General features: G+C 36.5%; 1 protein-coding gene and 1 non-coding gene across 6 annotated transcripts in view; one reads left to right on the forward strand and one right to left on the reverse strand.

Annotated features, from left to right (window-relative positions):
• ELF1 (E74 like ETS transcription factor 1) overlaps window positions 1-18,193 on the forward strand; it is a 104,109-nt gene that overhangs the window by 12,012 nt on the left and 73,904 nt on the right. For 3 of the 5 annotated variants that reach the window (XM_036831306.1, XM_036831311.1, XM_036831312.1), the window contains exon 1: window positions 16,452-16,577. The exons of the other annotated variants lie outside the window; for them this stretch is intronic. The gene's annotated coding sequence lies outside the window, so the exon portion shown is untranslated. Of the gene's footprint in view, window positions 1-16,451; window positions 16,578-18,193 lie in introns of those variants that run through there. 5 annotated transcript variants of the gene reach the window in all.
• TRNAK-CUU lies at window positions 6,305-6,378 on the reverse strand. The gene has a single exon. It is a non-coding gene; the product is annotated as a tRNA-Lys (tRNA).

The following is an 18,193-nucleotide window of genomic DNA, read 5'->3' on the forward strand; positions in this document are numbered from 1 at the left end:
GTGTGTATGTGTGTGTCTTTAGATGATTCTCATGCATCTGTTCTGTGGACTGTCTTTGGAGAATCGTCCCAAGACTGTTTTACTTTGAAGTCTTCTGAATCCTTTTTTTTTAAAAAAACACATTTATTTATTTATTTGTTTGTTTATTTTGGCTGCACCGGGTCTTAGTTGAGGCATGCAGGATCTTAGTTGCAGCATGCAAACTCTTAGTTGCGGCGTGCCTGCTGGATCTAGCTCCCCGACCAGGGATCGAACCGGGCCCCCTGCATTGGGAGGGCGAAGTCTTACCCACTGGACCACCAGGGAAGTCCCTGAATGCTTTTTAATAGCTCTATCATGAGGATTAAATGAGGTATGTATGTCAAGCACTTAGCAAGGACAGATTTTCATAATTTTGTCTGCCTGTATGATTGGAGTAGTGGTAAAGGGTTTTTGTTTTTTAGGATGAACCTAGCTTGATCTTTTTTCCTGAGGGTAATACACGTTCCCCGTAAGTCCTTCTTTAGCCACTTTTCATACTTCTTCCCTCCTCCCTGCCCTCTAAGGGCCATGGTGCTTCCTCCTATTGCCTTGCCTTTGTTTGCTCCTACAACTTCCTCTGCTGATAGTATTCTGCCCCAGACTTTTACATGACTGCCACCTTGTCATTCAGTTCTCAAAGCAGCTGTCATGTTTTCTGAGAGGCCTTCCCTTATCTAAAGTAAGTTTTCTTGGTCACCCTTTGTCACTTTGTTGATTTCCTTCATATGTGGGCAGGGACTGTGTTCGAATTGTTTACTTGAGTCCACAGGTAAACTGACTATATCCTGAGTCTACAGAAGAGTGCCAGGCACATAGAAGCTACTTAAATACCAAATAACACAGATGAATAATACAAATCATAAAAATTTTACTAACCGGCACAAGTACTGTTAGCTTTCAGTTGATCATTACTTCAGATACTGAAATGTGGACCAAATATGTATAAATGTCAACTGTGCAGTGATACATACTGTTTTCTAACTTGCATATTTCATGTAAATATATTGTGGAGATTTTTTTTTGGTACACATTTTATATAGATAATCATTCTTAACAGCTGAATAATATGGTACGCTCCGTATAATGAGATATGGTTTCTGTAACACCTAATTTATGTAACAGTTTGTTTTCAATTTTTTACTATTTTGAACAATGGTACTGAATTTCTCTCTGTATCTTTGTATATGTTATTTGTTTTGTTAGAATAAATTACTGAGACTGAAAAGGTACATAAAGACCTTTTGGGGACTTCCCTGGTGGTCCAGTAGTTAAGAATCCGCCTTCCAATGCATGGGATGCGGGTTTGAGCCTTGGTCATGGAACTAAGATCCCACATGCCGCAGGGCAACTAAGCCCGCACGCCGTAGCTAGTGAGCCTGAATGCTGCAACTACAAAGCCCGTGCTCTCTGGAGCCCGTGTGCCACAACTAGAGAGAAGCCCGAGTGCTGCAATGAAGAGCCCACGCACCGTAACAAAAGATCCCGCGTGCCGCAACTAAGACTGAACACAGCCAATAAATAAATAAATAAATCTTTAAAAAATATAAATTAAATGGATTAAAAAAAAGACCTTTTGGTTGTGAAGTTGCCTCTGGAATGCTATTCTTGTACTCTCATAAATAGAGTATGAGACCATTTATTTCCCCATACCCTCTCTAATCATTTTACTCTTTGCTAATAGGTGAAAAATGGTATTGTTTCTGTGCTCTGAGGTTGTGAGAATGGACATCTCTTGTATTTGGCTGCATTTTGTGAAGTGCCTCTTCATGCCCAATGCCCATTTTTCTAATAAGAGTGTTTGATTCAATTAATAATAGTTTTTTCTTTCCTCCACATTTTATTACGAAAGTTTTTAAACATGCAGCAAAGCTAAAGTTTTATAATGAACACTCACACACCCACTATCTAGATTTTATCATTAACATTTTATAATATTTGCTTTACCATACTTTTATCCTTCTATCTAAAGTAAATTGCAGGGACGTCCCTGGTGGTCCAGTGGGTAAGACTCCATGCTCCCAGTGCAGGGGGCCTGGGTTCAATCCCTGGTCGGGGAACTAGATCCCATATGCATGCTGCAACTAAGAGTCTGCACGCTGCAACTAAGAGTCTGCACGCTGCAACTAAGACCGGGCGTAGCCAAAATTAATTAATTAATTAAAAAAAAAAAGTAAATTGCAGGCATTAGCACATTTCCATCTAAATACTTTAGCATGCTTATCACTGACTATAGTTTCAATATTTGTTCACTTTTTTTCCTTTTGAGGTACAATTTTTGTAAAATTAAATCCATGAATCTTTTTAGTTTAAACATTTTATTTCAATTTAAAACAATTGGATGTTCATTGGTCAACCTTTGAAGAGGACAAGGCTGTTTTCTTTGAGAATGAGCCCACTGCTGCATTTCCGTATTGCATTGCCTTCCTTATACAGCCACAGTATATTGCCTAAGATTTCTAGTTGGTTTTTTAAATGGAGCAAGAACTTTATTTTTTGTAAAGCATTTGTTGAGTTTCAACAAATGTTTTTGCCTGGGTAAGCCAAACCTAAGACTAGGTTTTGTTTCTTTTTTCTTTTTTTTAAAAAAAATTTGTCATATGTTCCCCCTAGTTTATCCTTTGCCTTACCTTTGGTTATGGTGCTTTTAGATTTTTATGTAGTCAAATGTCATTCTTTTCCATATCTTATTTTTCTGCTGTTTGTGTCATACATGGAAAGACATTCCTTACTGAATAGTATATAAATGTTTATATTTTCTTCTGGTCTTTTTTTTTTTTTTTTTTTTTACATTTAAATCTAATTGGAATAATGTGATATAGGTTTTTTTTTTTAAATGATTAGCAGTGGTTTGAAATTGTTAGCTAATACTGTCTAATGAACCCTCTTCCCTTCTGTGGGTTTTTTTTTTTTTCCAGACAAAATAGGATTTAATGTTTTTGTTGATGCCGTTTTTATTATAACCTAAGTTTGTATAGTATCAGATTTCTGTTTTTGGTAGTATCAGATCTCTTTTTTAAAAAATTTATTAAAGTATAGTTGATTTACAGTGTTGTGTTAATTCCTGCTCTACAGTAAACTGACTCAGTGATACACATACATTCTTTTATTTTTTTTTATTTTTTTTATTTTTTACATTCTTTTTTATATTATTTTCCATTATGGTTTATCCCAGGATATTGAATACAGTTCCCTGTGCTATCCAGTAGGACCTTGTTATTTATCCATTCTATAATAATAGTTTGCATCAGATCTCTTTTTAAACAATATCCTATTCTGTTTAATCTATTTATTCCTACATTTAGCTACTTGAGATAATTTATTGTCTGGTAAAGTACATCCTTTTTTTTCTTTCTTTTTTTTTTTTTTAAAGATTTCCTCACTTTTCTTATTTTCTTTCAGATGAACTTTAGCAGAGTCTTGAAGGATGGGGTGAAAGGATGGTGGGGAAACAACAGCAAGAGCCAAGGCAGAGAGATCAGTAAATCCTGGGGACTTGTTTCTCTAATTTGTAATTGTCTGAATTCTTAATCTGTGTAGCAGATTACACATGCTTATTTTAGTATCCTTAAATTTGGGAGATGTCTCTAGGGTGGTTCAAACTAAATTCTAAAGTTCAAAGTATTTATGGGGTTTTAAAAGTTTGGGATGTTATAGAAAGGGCATAGGATTCTAGGGTGAGAATGGTTTTAAATCCCTGCTTTAAATGAGCAGGTCATAATTTTTGAGCAACTATATGTATCACCTATGCGGTTATTTTTCATGATTCTTTGGGTGCACTGGCTGCTTCTTCAGAGCCGACTCAGCTAGGGCTGGATGCGTAATGTAGGGTGGTTTCACTTACATGGCTGGGACCTCTCTGTGTGGCTCTCATACTCTGTGGTGGCAGAAGGGATCCTAGCAGCAAGAGAGGGTAAGCCTCTGTGTGCCTAAGCTTTTCAAGCCTCTGCTTGTGTTTTATTTATTATTAATCCATTGGCCAAAGGAAATCACTTGCCCAATTCTTCATTTAAGGGATGGAGAAGTAGACTCCGCCTCTTAATGGGAGAAGAGGCAAAGTCAGTCATGTTTCACACAGAGAATTTTAAACAAATTAGTAGCTATTACTGCAGCAATTTAGCACGGGAGGTAAAGGCGTTAGCTACGGGGATATCTAACAGAAAAGGCAGTGAGAGCAGGCTGTGCAAGACCTGGGGGGGAGGAATGCTTGATGTGTTCATGGGGTAGCAGGGAGATACCAGTGCGACTAGAAGAGGGGGAGCAAGCGGGAAGTAGGAAGAGATACAATCACAGAGGCTGGGGCAGGGTACGATCTTGCAGTCCTTAACAGTTACGAAGACTTTTTGTGTGTGTGAAAAGAGGCACTATGGGAGGGTTTTGAAGCTGGAGAGTGATATGATCTGACATATCTTTTTAAATGGATTACTTCTGATTGCTGCTTTGAGAGTAGACTGTGGAGAGAGAAGCAGCAATCAGAAGTAATCCATTTAAAAAGATAGGTCAGGCTGCTTGGACTACCTCAGTGATTGATGCAGGTAAGAGATATCAGTAACAATGAAGTTGAGTGTTGATAGGGTTCTATATATATTTTGAACATTGAACCAACAGGATTTCCTGACAGATTGGATGTAGGTATATGACAGTCAGGAAAGCCAAGGTTTCTGGTCTGAGCAGCTAGAAGTATTGAATAGCCACCAAGATGACTGGAGAAAACTGTGGGTAGGGTACTTTTTGAAGGGAACATCAGGAATTCAGGTTTGGATATGTTAAGTTTGCCAATCAGACATTGGAATGGAGTTGTCAAGTTTGATAGAGGAGTCTGTGGTACAGGAGCGAGACCTGGAGATAGAAATTTGAGAACATTAAAATACTTAGAGCATCGTATATGTCCAAGAAGTATTTCATAAAATAAATAAATCTAGAATACTTAAAAAATTTCAAGTTTCATCTGTACCAGTGGTATGGTTTCAAGTATGGGAGAAGAGCAGCAGAGCAGTTTGGCTGTAGCTAAAATGTGTCCTTTGTGATGAGAGTAAATTATGAGTTCAAAACGTCATTAATTGCTTGTCTGAATGGTGTTGTGAAACATGAATAAATAAAGCCTGTAGTCTAAATATTTTATTTGAATATTCCTCTTTACTGAAACGTTTACCAGCTTGTTTCTAATTTGAGAAGTTTATTGACAGGATGCTGTATAAGTAAAAGCCTGAAAAGGACAGAAGACGAAAGTTGAAAGAAAGGGCCACTGATTAGGATAGTCAGTCCTAATCTATTGGGGAGTGTCCTCCTTTGTTCTCTCTGTCTCTAATTTTATTTGTAGACTTAACATAATGCGATGTTCAGGTGTAAGCACTGGGACTAATCCAGAAGCTGTTCTCTCTTAACAAATGCAGAGCTTTGCTGCTGTGGGCTTGACCATTAAACAGGGCTGCCAGACCCAGCCTAACGAACCTATTCATCGGAATTGGACTGTTCAGGAAAGTGAGAAAGGGGCCTCGCTTTTTGTGTAATTTAGACTTGCAGAAATGACCTGGGAATGGCATGGACTGTGTGGAAGAGAAAAAAGCAGATTTATGATGGAGACAGTATTTAGTTGAACCTCCAAATGTTTTCATTCAGCAACTATTTATTAAACACTCTTGTGGGTCAGGAATGCTATCCGCCTGAAATAAATGACCAATGAGACATGTAAATAAGTGATGAAAAAACAAAAAAGAGTATCTTCACCAGATATTCCCAGCAGAGTAGGCAAGAGGAATTATAAAGGAAATCAGTTCACCTTTAGGTCCCCGAAACCTAGAGTGCTTTGCATATTTTAGCAGTGTATAAATGTGTGTATGAATGGATAAACAATGTGATTCGTTTATCTATTAGATCGCTTACAAAATACTGTGGGAGCACAAAGGAGGAAGTGACCAGTTCTTCCTTCTAATGGTGAAAGAGAGATTCCCCAGGTGGGGAAGGCCAGCAAGTGTGTAGTGAGAAAGCACGACATGCCCTCAGTTAATAAGTTCAGCAAAACTGGATTATAGGGTGAATGTTGGAAGGTGGCATGGTCACAGGTGAGGCTATAATATGATAGACCAAAGTCAAGATGCAAAAATATCTTGTATTGGAATTTACTCTGTGGGTGCTGGTAGGCCATTGAAGTTTTTTTTTTCTTTTTTTTTTTAAATAAGAATATTAGGAGGTAGAATTTATGAGAAATTCCTTTAGGAGGACTTCATTCTTTTTTTTTTTTTTTTTTTTTTTTGGCCATGCCACATGGCTTATGGGATCTTAGTTATTACCCTGACCAGGGATTGAACCTGGGGCCCCAGCAGTAAGAGCGCCGAGTCCTAACCACTGGACCACCAGGGAATTCCTGGAAAGACTTCACTCTTGAATTGGAAAATCAAATGTTGATAGAATTTTTAAAGTTATAAACATATACACTGACAGTGAGCACAGCTAATAAGTCATATAATTTATGGTAGAATCTGTTTTATCCCTTTCAGATAATATATATGATCTTAGTGTGGGTAAGACCTACACTAGGTAATCAAACTTACGCCAGGGTTATCAAAATATGCAGGATGGCATTGGTTTGTTTTTGAAAGAGAAAGAAATGTATTTTTGCTTTATGAAATTATTGCAAACCTTGTTCTTAAAGATTCTGGCATTTTAACTTACTTTGAAATGATTTTACGCTCACGGAAGAATTGCATTAATAGTACAGAGAGTTCCTGTATATTTTTCATCCATCTTCCACTCATGTTAACGTCTTATATAGTCACAGTACAATGATCAAAACTAAGAAATTAACATTGGTATAATACCATTAGTTAAACTATAGTAGGATTTTTATAGGTTTTCCACTAATGCCCTTTTTCTGTTCCAAGATCCACCCAGGATACACACATTGCACTTAGTTGTCATATCTCCTTTCAAATCTGTGATGGTTCCTTGTCCTTTTTGACCTTGACACTTGGAAGAGTACTGGTCAGGTATTTTGTAGAATGTCCCTCAATTTGATTTTGTCTGATATTTTCTAATGATTATGGACTGGAGTAATGAGTTTTTGGGCCACTGGAGTTAAAAACAATTTTTGTTTTATTTTTTAACTTATCATAAAGTAAAATTGATTCCTTTATTTGCTGTACAATTCTATGAACTTTAATACAAGTATAAATTTGTGTAGACACCACCAAAATCAGGATATAGAACAATTCCATCACCTTCATGCTCTGTCCCTATAGTCAGTCCCACCCTCCCCCCAATCCATCCCCTACAACCACTGATCATTACGGTTTTGTCTCTTCGAGAATGTCATGTAAATGGAATCATATAGTATGTAACCTTTTGACACTGGCTTCTTCTTTCACTCAACATAATGCTTTTAAGAGTCATCCTAGTTGTATTTATCAATAGTTAATTTCATTTTATTGCTGAGTATGGATGTAGTATTAGTATGTTTGTTTATTCCCCCTTTTTGGATAGGTATTTCAGAACACATTATGTGTCCTGGCACTATAACAAGCAATTTAAGTCAATTTTTTGTGGATTTTCAGGGCTAGTTGCTAACGTTAGTTTCTTCATTTCTCTATTTTGACCAGCAATGTAATTAAGAGAAATTGAAGTTCTTGTTTCTTTAACATGTCCTAAAATTCCCCTACTTTTCTGTTTATATTTGGTTCTTTTTATTAAAGAGCAAAAATAATAGCAAGGTGAATTTTTTTCACGTTGCTGGGTTTTAATCTTCGGGGCTGAGCCTTCTGTGATTCAGGCCTACAGCAAAAAGTCAAGCCAAGTAAGTCATCGGTCCACAAGCAATGATGAATTTATATTGAATGCATTTATTTATAAGAAAGCCATAATACTTAGCTTTTTTATTAATCTCCTTGTAAGTAGGGCCTTTAATTTGTTTTATAGATAAATAAGAAATATCAAATAAAAATAGACATAGTCTAAATCGGGGTAGTTTAAAATAAGAGGTTTGACCTCTATCATATTGTCTTAAATTTTACTAACAGCAAAAGGTAGTTGTCTTTTTTTTTTAAGAGCATGGAGTTTTGGTATATTTTAAGATGAACTTTTTGGAACTTGTGTTAAAAGTCTGTTTGCTTAAATATCCTACTGCCATAAGAAAAAATGTTTCCAGAATATTAGTATAGGTTTTCTTTTTTTTTAAACCTTTTATTAGTAAAGTGTAATAAGTGTAATTGAATTTTTGGAGGACTTTATAAAGTTTCCAGGTTGTTCTGAATATCTGGTAATTTTACATACTACTTTCAATAAACTATATAAAAATTTGAGGAGGAGACTTCTCTTTTAAATGTAGCCTTAATGTGATTTTTGTTTTCAGTTCCTCAAACACTATTCAGAGGCCTCAGAGAGGCTATGGAGTAATAAAATGTCAGAACTAAAGTGGATCTTCAGAATTATCAGATCTCTAGACTCTCCCGATATTTTACAGAAAAAGGAAACTGAAGTCCCACAGTGGTGTGAAGTAACTTGTTCACAGTCACAGTTGGTTGTAGAAGCTGCGTGATACAGTTCCTCCCCTCAAGTGGGTAACTGGTTTATGAATGCAGACACAGAGTTGTACAAAATTAACTGCAATACAAAATGGAATGTTCTGGGCAATAAGAAAGGCACTGCTTTTCTTAAACAACAGTCTCTCCATCACCCCAAAAATCTTTTCTTGACCCCTTCACAACAAAATTACTTTCTGTCTTTAGTTTCTCACCCCTCATTCTCCCCTAAACTCCGTCTGATCAGATGTTTTGCTTGTTTCTTTTTCACCTTTACCACAGCATGAAAATTCTTCTTTCAAAATCAGCAGTCATGTCCATGCTGCTAAATCAACTGTCGTCTTCCTCTCAGACCTCGTCTTATCTGATCTGTTGTCAGCATTTGGCACAGTTGCTCATTCCTTCCTCGTGGAAGTACTCCTACTTAAATTTCAGGGTAATGCCACATTTGCCTTATTTTCCTGCTGCATTTCTGGGTACCTCTTTTCAGCCTTCTTTGCTAGTTCTCCCTCATCTCCCCTACCTCTAAATAGTAGAGTGTCCCCAAGCTTCTGTCATTGTTACCTTTTATATCTGTAGCTTTAATATCAAATATATGTTAATGACTCCCAAATATATATACCTAGCCCAGACCTCTACCCTGGGCTTCAGGACTGTGTATTCAGCTCCAGGACAGTCATACCATTTTGACATCTTTACTTGGATAGCTAATGAGCATCTCAAACTTAATGTGTGTTCAGTGACTCCTGATCTCCCCCTACCCCAAACCATCGCCATCTGTGTTCACCTTAATGTGTTCAGTAACTCCCGATATCCCCTTACCCCAAATCTATCACAGGTTTGGCAACTGCAGTCTTCCAGTGGCCAGAAACTGAGCTTTGAAGCCTTATTTCCCCCACAGTCCACTTGCTGTCCATTCAAAAATCTCATTGGATATTCCTTAAAAACATACCCATAGTTTACTCATATTTTCTTCTGCCTCCTTTGTCTAAGCCATTATCATCTTTTCTGAGTTATTGCATAAGCTTCTCCTTTCTTCCATCCCTGGCCCACTGCAGGTTTTTTTCAACACAGCAGTCAAATCTTATGACTCAGCTACTCCAAACTCTCCTGCTAAAGTCTCTAAACAGTGAGGCTCTCCCTTAGTTTCTAGTGCTCTTCCTCCTTCTGTTACTCTCTTCCTTATTTTCTCTACATGAACCACACTGGCCTCCTTGCTTTCCGTGAACATATCAGGCAAGCTCCCTGTTAGAGTCTTTGCATGGGCTTTTTTCTGCCTGAAATGTTCTTCCTTAGATGTGTCTTCATGGCTAGAGGCCTTTACTCAAAAGTGACCTGGCAAAAGGAAATCTTCCCTAGCTAGTTTGTGTAAATTGTCATATTCTTTTCATTGCTGTTTTATTTTTTCTTATTCGTCCTTATCACTAACATACTACACATTTTATTGTATCTTTTATTTATAATCAACATACTATATATTTAGTTCATAACATTTCTCTCTTCCTGGCTAGAATGTAAGCATCATGTGAGTAGGGGTCGTTATCAACAATGTGTCGTCTTCTTCACTGCTGTATAACAAGGGCCTAGAGAAGTGCCTGGCACATAGTAGGTGCTCAGTGAATATTTGCTAAATGAATGAGCGCCTAAGTGTACCTCAGATCTGTTACTAACTTGACATTGGTCAAGTCACTTCTCTCTGTAGACCTCCTTTTCCTATTTTTAAATGAGACTAGACTGTATCAGTGTTTTAGGTTTTCTTAAAACACTGAAGACTTAAATGAATGTAGTATCAAGTTTCCTTGAAAATTTTTATAAGAATTCAGTTACTTAACAGAAAAGTTTAAAAACCACTGGACTGAATAGAGGATCTCTAAGTTTCCTTTCAGCCTTGTGGTCAGTTCTTGTAATAATAGTTATAAGTGGGGCAACAGAGGGGAGCCTTCATGTAGAGAAGGCATTTGAACTGAGATAATGAAGGATGGATGAGTAGGCAGAGATAAGGGAAAGGGTAGGAAATAAGGTAAGTGCTTTGCAAGCCCAGAGAAGGCAAACAAATAGGAATGGAGCTAATCCAGAAGGTTTCAGTAAGGCTGGAGAGTGGGGGGGGGGGGGGGAGGGAGGGAGAGAGAGGAAAAAACAGACCCGAGATAGACAGTGAGGAAGAGGTGGAGAGTGGGGAAGATAGGACTGGAAACAGGTGAAGTGAGGTCAGATTGTGAAAACTTTGAACACCATGATAAGTAGTCCAGCTTTTTGCCTCTAGGGAATCAAAGTTTGTTTTTCAGCCATGAGTGATCGTCACATCACTCACAGAGTTGTTCTTTAGGAAGATTTCTCTGATAGTGGTGAAACGTGAATTGAAAGTACGCAGTTGGTGGTAGAGAAAGGGACAGTTAAGATGTTGTTGAGATATTATTTTCTATGATATGTTGCTTTTACCTGAAGAATAGCAGAGGAGGAGCTGAAGTTTCACTCTCATCTCAGTATAAAAAACAGAAGATTTCCTCTCCACCACATTTGGAGGTTGCTGAATAGTAAGGTGACAAGAGTCTTCCTGAGCGGCTGCTGTGTGAAGAGCACTAACTACATTATGTTCTCGGGCTCCGTAGCAGCAGAGCAGTGGTTCTCATAAGCCTGGGCTCTATCCACACCACTGAATCTGTTTCTAGGAGTAGGCATGTATCTTCAGAAGTTTCTTTCGGTAATTCGGAGGTGCATCCCTGGTTACAATCCACTGAAGTAAAAAATATATTGTCTTCAATATTGAATTTTAAATTGCAAGAGATAATTTCATGGTGATATAAAACTTGAGATTGCACTTAGCATATTACCTGGGAGCATTATAAAGAATATAATTATACAGTCAAGTCTTGGTTATTTTTGACAAGAAAGGAAAGTCTAACACCCAAATAACACCTACAATAGAATCTTGTAACATAGTTACATGAATTCAGCTATATCAAATCATGGGTCAAATCAAACAACCTAAGTGTCCATTGATGTATGAAGGGATAAAGTAGATGTGGTGTATATGTGTATACACACACATACATACAATGGGATACTACTCAGCCATAAAAAAGAATGGAATCTTGCCGTTCATGACAACATGGATGGACCTTGAGGGTATTACGCTGAGTGAAATAAGTCAGACAGACAAATACCATATGATTTCACTTACATGTGGAATCTAAAAAACAAAACAAATCAACAAACAAAACAAAACCAAACTCATAGATACACAGAACAAATTGGTGGTTGCCAGAGGGGAAGGGGGTTAGAGGGTAAATTAAATGAGTGAAGGAGGTCCAGTTATAAAATAATTAAGTCATGATGATGTGATGGACAGCATGATGACTGTAATCACTAACACTGTATTGCCTTTTTGAAAGTTGCTCAGAGAGTCTTAAAAGTTCTCATCACAAGGAAAAAATTCTATGGTGACAGATGGTAACTAGACTTACTGTGATCATTTTGCAGTGTGTACAATATTGAATCATTACATTGTACTCCTGAAACTAATATAAAGTTTTATGTCAATTATAACCTCAGTTTGAAAAAAAAAGGGTGAAAGCATGTCTGTTAAAAATATTTTCAGTGTACAGGTAAAATCCTGATACGCTAAAATTTCCCTTCAATGAACTGGTTGAGAAAAGTTATTCATTCACATCTGAGTTTCTGCTATGTGTTGGACGCTGTCTTAGTGGTAGGAATACAGTAATGAACAAAGCCAGACAAAGCTGTGGCCCCTTTTGCCTTTGGTTTGCCTCTGAAAACACACAGACACTTGACCAGGAGGACGTTCTTATGGATGAGTCTTATAATCTGAAGGGGGAAGGGGAAGGGGGCCTTGGTTTAACAAATCTAGTGATAGATAATAGAGAATTACATTTAAGCTCACATTTGGAAATGCTACATGTTGCTCAGAACCTGGGATTATGCTTTGGAGGTGTTAACATCAACAAAATTAATGCTGTCCCACTGAAAGAGTTATAACACTGAATCTTGGTCTTTAAATTTTTATTTTTATATTTAAATAGTAGGGAAGAGTGATTTTGGTCATTTATCGTTTTAATGGTTTGATCTTTTTCTTCTTCCATCTCTGGATGGAAACATGTTAGCTGCAGATCCAGAAAGATTCAAACCATGCCTTTTTCTTAGCCCGGGGTTCCTAGATATGAAACTTAGACTGTTCTGTATTTTCATGTACTAGAAGTTCTCAAATTTGAGTTCAAGAAGAGGTAAAAATAAAAGGGAAGAAGAGAGTGCTTGCTTACACAGTAAATTCTTTTCATAAGTTCTATTTTTAAACAGAAATGAACAGTGTCTTAACTTCAACTGGCATTTAATAAATTCATTCAGTTGACATCTTTCTCAGCTAATAGTTCAAATATAAATGTTGGCAATTCCCCCAGGTGTGACAGCTCTATATTAGGATATATACTGACTTTGATATATTTCTAATTTTAGAAATAAGCATACCCACAGTATGTACAGGTGCATTATATTTCCATCACAAGTCTAAGATGCCACATTTTATTTCCAAATTTAGAGACCTAAAGTTTGTCATCCTGAAGTATTTGATACTGGTTGCTTCTACTATGAAGCATAATAATAACAGCTAATGTTTATGAAGTGTTTACTAAGCGCCTAGTACTGTATTGCACATGAACTGGATTTCTTTTTCAAGTCACATTTGTTGAGGTATAGTTTATATACAGTACAATTTGCCCTATTTAGTTATACAGTTTTGCGATTTTTGACATGTACAGGTATTATAACCAATACCACAATCACCATACAGGATATTTCCATCACCCCAAACAGTTCCCTTGTTCTCCTTTGTAGTCAACCCGTTCCCCTCATTCCCATCCCCTGGCAACCACTGATATAATTTCTGTCTTTTTTGTTTTGCCTTTTCTAGAATGTCATATAAATGGAATCATACAGTACGTATTTTGAGTTTGGCTTATTTCATTTAGCCTAATGCTTTTAGAGTCATCCATACTGTATCATCTGTCAGAAGTGTAGAAGTTAATACCTTTTTATTGCTGATAGCATTCCACCGTATGGATGTACCACAATGCGTTCATCTGTTCACCAGTTGGTGGACATTTGCGTTTCCAGTATTTGGTGATAATGAATGAAACTGCTATAAATATTTATGTAGTTTTTTTTTTTTTTTAAATAGACACATATTTTCATTTCTCTTGGGTAAATATCTAGGAGTAGGACAGCTGGATTGTAGGATAAGTGTATGTTCAACTTTATAAAGAATTGCTAAACTGCTTTCCGAATAGGCATTCCCACCAACAGTGTGTGAGAGTTGTAGTTGTCCCATATCCTCACCAGCCCTTGGTATTGTTAGTGTTGTTGTTGTTGTTTTTAATCTACTGTAATGGTATGTAGTGGTATTCTGACTTTAATTTGCTCTTCTCTATTGAGTAATGACGTTGAGATCTTTTCTCTGCTTATTTACCATCTGTATCTCTTTTTCGGTGAAGTATCTGTTCAAATAGTTTGACCATTTAAAAAATTGGCTTGTTTTCTTATTCTTGAGTTGTGAAAGTTCTTTATATATTCCAAATAGTAGTATATGAACTGACTTTAATTCTCACAATAATGCTTTGAGTTGGAGGTGGGTACTGTTAGAAGTAATTTCCCAGGATTACACAGCTAATAGGTAGCAGAGCTAGGATTTGAACTCAACCTGTGCTGAACTGTTTGCCAGGTTTTGTTTGTTTGTGTGTTTGTTTTTTTGGTGGAGATTGATTTTTGGGAGCTGTGAATAGAACCAGGATCCAATTCCTGTAGGTGGTAAGATAATGCTTATAGAGACACCCCTGAGCAAAGGGGCAATATATTACAGTAGCAGCTCTGGATTGCATCTTTGGGAACAACTAAGATGTTTGTTTCTGTTGAAGAGGGGTAATTATTTTTACTTTACATCTCTTACTTCACTTCTACATAGCGGTGGCCAAAAGTACTTTTAAATTACAGTACGAATATCTGCCATTATCAAGTAATAAGGTGCTTGATACAAAAGGATTTTCTCAATAGCAGAAGCGAACCCTTTTATATATCTATACTTCATAAAAAATTTCACGCATTTGATGTTAGTCATTTGTTTTTTAAAAACCTCTATCATAATAATGCTGACTTCTAGGCACTTACTATTTGGTGATATCCTCAGGGAGTATGTAGAACTTACTGACCTTTCAGAGTCAGGGCTTCGGACCCCAGTACTTTTAAAGTTATAGTCCTACTGTTAGATGTTTTTTAAAAATCTTCTTTCATTATCCACTCTGTCACCTGTTGGGTCGACATCATCCTTTCACTAGTCCCTCTTTCACCACTTATAACTTCTAATTCTGATTAGGTGAAAGATAATCAGATTGTTAGGCTTATTTGTGGATATTATCTAAGATAAATTTTAGCTCTGGGAAACGACTTGGGGGATTTTCCAGTGAAAATTTCCTTTGACTGCTCAGAGGACCTTTTTCCTTGGTGTTTGGGTTCCAAGTAGTCATTCTGGATAAATGAGCTCTAAAGCAAGTTAAATATGACATTTGTCAGTAGAAAATGTGATGTATTTTTCTTTTTAGCATAATTTTTATTAATAATTTGTTAAATCGTGGAGATTATTTTAGTAAAAATATTAGTCAAGCAGTGTTCAGTGGCATGGATAAACAGGCACTTAATGAGCAGAAAGTTAGTTCACAATCATTATGTTTTGTAGCAGTTTGTAAAGTTCCTGTCAGTGACAGCTTGTCCCCTCAGCTGTGCCTCTAGTAAGGCAGAATAATTACTTCCAAGTAATTAACTAAAGGAAGAAAACCTTGCTAAATCTTATTTACTTTTTGTAAAAGATAGGATGAAGGCTAGCTAGTGAGTTGCGCTTCTTCATTTCAAGTACTTTTGGAAGTGCTGAATGCTTTCAAGCCATTCTGATCAATTTAAGCTCTTAGAATAAATTAATAAATACTCACCCAGAGGACAGGGTAAGTAGCTGTAGTAATTACCGTTTCCACTGCTTGGGCACATTGTCAGATGTACGATGACTTGGAGAGGAAAACTGCACTGGCCATATGCTTTGTTGACACCCTGGGGCTCACCAGAGCCGTAGCAGGGTGCTTTGCACACGGTTGGCTTTTATGTGTGGACAGTTTTGTTTGGAAGGTAAAGAAAACTGTGGCTATCACTTGGCAGTAGTAGAGTTATGAACGGTGATTGCATTGATAATTTGTTTCAAATAGAGTTTTGTCAAGCTTGCAATTCTATTTAAAATCATTTTGCTATATTGAACTTTAGTTCCTTTCTAACCCCAAGTTTGCTTTTTTATTCTGAAAACCAGGTTAGTAATTCACACTTATTTTTCCACTGAACTTTGAATTTTCTAGTGGATTTTATCTGTTTAGCGAATGTATAAATCTGCATCTGGTATTACAGTGTGCTAGCTTTTCCAGATTATATAGCAATATACCCCTTTTATATAAGAGTTAATGAGTTGCCAGGTTAGACTCAGCAGGCCATTGTTACATTAAAAGCCAGAAAGTTTGCTGTCTCTCTTCCATTCCCTTCCCTACTTTTTTTTTCTTTCATAGTTTTATTTAGTTGCTATATTAAATAACTTTTAAAAATTGAGATTTTTATTTTTTAAAACAACATACAGGTTTTTCATTTTGCTTCCTTACAGACTCTGATTCTATCTCATTGTTAATTTTAAATTATGGTAATTAACCTGAGCTGAGTAATGGTTTAATCAAGGTAGACCTTGCTCCTTGGCTGTGCCTCTCTCCTTTTTCTACCCCTCTCCCCGTTTTCACCTGTGGATTCGCATGTCTGACCTAGCAGAGTAATTGGGTCCACGGCAACATGGGCGTGCCTCCCTTAGAAACACTCAGTCTCACATATGACTCATAAGCTGAAGCACAGACACCACTTCCCCAATCTACAGGAGCCATTTTAACAGCACAAAACTTGCCGGATTGCTTTTTACTTTCAAGCCCAAAGGACAGTGTCTAAAGAGAACGAGACTATTTGAAGGTAACTTGTTAAGATTTTGCGTGTTTGCTTCTGGCTGTTTCCTGAGCCTGATAAACGGAGGGTGGTTCTTACCTGTCGAAGAACAGGGCTGAATGTGTTCTTTAACTCTCTGGAAAAAATGTGTGTAGTCAGTCACATGCCTGATTGAACTTCACTACTAGGGGGAAACAAAGCACTCAAGTTCTGGAAAGTTTTAGATCTTCTTGGTAAAGCATTTTTTATATTTTGTGTGATTTTTTTTCCCCCCATATGACTTGAGAATAAAGGAGATTTTTCTTACTTTCTTTTTCATACTACAAAGCAAACTAGGTCAAATTCTAATTTTTTAAAATGTAATTGTATTTGTGAGGGTACCCTGTAATTTACAATTAAGTAAACTATATTATTCACCTGTGATTTGGGTGTTAAGAAAAGTTCAAGAGCGAAGATTTTGTTTTGGCGTTTTAGTTAAGGGGAACTTTGGGGACACCTCAGTCATAGGTGTTGCTCATTGACTGTAATGCCCTTTGTAATATCCTTTTTTCTTTCTTTAAAGTAAATGAAATTATACTAAACATTTAATTTTGAAAACTAACTAAAGTTTGAGTAAAATGAATGGTCATTTAGATAACAAGTTAAAGTGATTATTAAATAAAGAGGAAGACAGGCTAGAATGATTCATTTGCTATTAGAAAAAAATAATAAAGTTTTATAATTCACACTGGAAACTTATTCTGAGTAACAGCCTTAGAAGCATAGCTAGTTTCTGAGGAAACGTAGTATTTTGATTTGTGTAAAAAGAAAAAGTAAAGAGTATTAACCTTCTGTCTACACAACTATACTTAAAATTTGCTTGTTTTGAATAAAAAAAAAATACCTAGAAAAGGTTGCTTAGTTTTTTCCTGAAATATTTCTCATTATTGAAATTAGGAGATTCTGGTGTGCCTTGAAGTTCTAGGTGCTCTGAGAAGCTGGATGCAGCAGTACATTGCTTACGAAAGTTATTTGTAAAACTAAAATTTGAATGAAAGTAAAATTTGAATATGCAGTGATTCCAAATACAGTTTTTAGAAATAAAATTTGCAAAGTCATTTATTATTGATTGTAATGATATTTAGCTAGTTCTTTGGGAATTCGCTGCTAATAAATTTCTAACTGCTTGAAGGCCTGTCAGATGAAAGTGAAGATTTCTAGGCAGTCAACTATTATTTCTTACTCTTTGAAAGGATTGTTCATATTATCAGATCTCAATTTGTGGTCTTATAAGACAGGCACAAGCAGACATTTTACCAGTTCAGCTCTGAGCCATTTGCTGTCATCTTTGTTTGCATATTGCTGGTTTAGTCAGCTTTTGAGTAAGCAGAGGTTGTATTTACTTCTAGTCTGCTCTGTGTGAAAAATCTAATGAAACTTTTTTGCCTTTCTTTCTCTCTTTTTTTCCTCCCTTCTTTCCTCCCTCCCTCCCTTCCTTTTCTTTCTTTCTTTCTTTTTTTTTTTTTTTTTGAGTTTTTAAAGGCCAGTGACCCACAGAGAAAAATCAAGGGGCACACAAATAAGCAAATAATTAAGATTTTATTTATTAAAGAGAAGTAGAAGAATTTAGTTTCTTAAAATGAAGACATTGGTGCAATTCAAAT

This window comes from Balaenoptera musculus, chromosome 18 (assembly GCF_009873245.2).
Source record: "Balaenoptera musculus isolate JJ_BM4_2016_0621 chromosome 18, mBalMus1.pri.v3, whole genome shotgun sequence".
Classification (NCBI taxonomy): domain Eukaryota; kingdom Metazoa; phylum Chordata; class Mammalia; order Artiodactyla; family Balaenopteridae; genus Balaenoptera; species Balaenoptera musculus.